Genomic DNA, 1,834 nt, shown 5'->3' with positions numbered 1-1,834 from the left:
CCAGAGCCCTTTAAATCCCAGCCGCAGCTGGGAATCAGAGGGCTCTGGGCTGCCGGCAGCAGCGGGGAGCCCAGAGTCCTTTAAATCTCAGCCGGGGCTGGGAATCGGAGGGCTCTGGGCTGCCCACAGGGGCAGAGAGCCCAGAGCCCTTTGAATCCCAGCCGCGGCGGCTGGGATTTAAAGGGCTCAGGGCTCCCGCGGCTGCCAGCAGCTCAGAGCCCTTTGAATCCCAGCCCCTGGCCGCTGATTGCCCCCTCCCAGACCCCTGCCCCAACTGCCCCCAGGACCCCACCCCTATCTAAGCACCACTGGTCCTTGTCCCCGTTACCCACTCCTGAGACAACTGCTCCTAACTGCCCCTTGGTACCCCAGCCCCTATCTAAGCCTCCCTTCTCCTTGTCCCCAACTGCCCCCTCCTGAGACCCCACCCAACTTCCCCAGGACCCCACCCCTACCTGTCCCCTGATAAACCCCTGGACTCCCATGCCTATCCAATTGCTGCCTGTCCCCTGACTGCCCCTCCAAACCTCTGCCCCATCCAACCCCCCCTGCTCCTTGTCCCTTGACTGGCCCCTGGAACCCCCTACCCCTTCTCCAACCTTGTAATCTTGTGGTACTGACGTGTTGTAGCTTCATTTTATATCGGCTTACAGGGTGGGAGTGGGGGGGGGGCACCACCATTTTGGGCCCCTCCAAAAATTATACAAACCTGCCGCCTATGGTCAGGGCTGCACCCTGCCATGCTGAGCCGGTGTCTGTGCTAAGCTCGGCATCAATCAGGTGATTCTGGGAAGTTCGGGGTCCCCGGGCTCCCACAGGAGGGTGAAGCAGGTCACCCCTGGAGCAGGTTAAAGCTGCAGGGTGACAGTGGGGTTGCTGCCCCTGTGAACAGCTGCTGTAGCACCGCCTGGGCAGGACAGGGAGAGCCAGTTATACCCCTCCCCTCCCCCAGCCTGTATCGGGGGATGGGAGCACTCACACCCTGGGGACCTACCCACCAGAGATCTTCTGGGGGGGGGGAGAGTGGCACCCACACACCCAGGATCTTCTAGAGAGGGACAAGGGCATCCACACTCCGGGATCCTCTGCAGAGGGACGGACACCCACACATCCAGGATTCTGTAGGAAGGGCAGAGGTACCCGGACACCTGGGCTCCTGGATGGGGGATGGGGGGCACCAAAACATCCGGGATCTTACCTGGGAGGACAGCGGCGCCTGGAGCTTGACATGAGACGGGGCGGGAGCAGGAGCATTTCCCAGTTCCAGGCTCTCCCGTCTGGCCAAGGCACAGAGCTCACAAGCAGAGTTTAAAGCTCCAGCTGCCAGGCCACAAAGCAAGCTGGGCTCTGTGGCTGGTGCCTGTGATCCCAGCTCCTGGGGAGACTGAGGCTGGCGGATCACTTGAGCTCAGGAGTTTTAGGCTGTAGGGGGCTGTGCCGATCAGGTGTCTGCACTAAGTTCAGCATCAATATGGTGATCCCGGGGAAGCTTGGGGTCTCCAGGTTGCCTTAGGAGGGGTGAACTGGCCCAGATCAGAAACAGAGCAGGTCAAAACTCCTGTGCTGATCAGTAGTGGGATCACACCTGTGAATAGCCCCTGCAGCATAGCCTGAGTGAGACGTGGTCTCTTTAGACCTTCCTCCCCGCAGAGCCTGGAGGGGGATGGGAGCACCCACATGCTGGGGATTCTGACTTGGGGAGGGATGCCCCTGCAACACGGATCTTGAAAGAGGAACAGCGACACCCACATACCACAGAGCCTGGATGGGGGCAGGAGAACCACACACGGGCGCTAGTTCATGGGGGGACACACACCCATATGCTCCGTTGCAC

The sequence above is a fragment of the Mauremys reevesii genome, linkage group 12, assembly GCF_016161935.1.
Source record: "Mauremys reevesii isolate NIE-2019 linkage group 12, ASM1616193v1, whole genome shotgun sequence".
NCBI lineage: Eukaryota > Metazoa > Chordata > Testudines > Geoemydidae > Mauremys > Mauremys reevesii.
The sequence above is the reverse complement of the archived record's forward strand: the minus strand, read 5'-3'. Positions refer to the sequence as shown.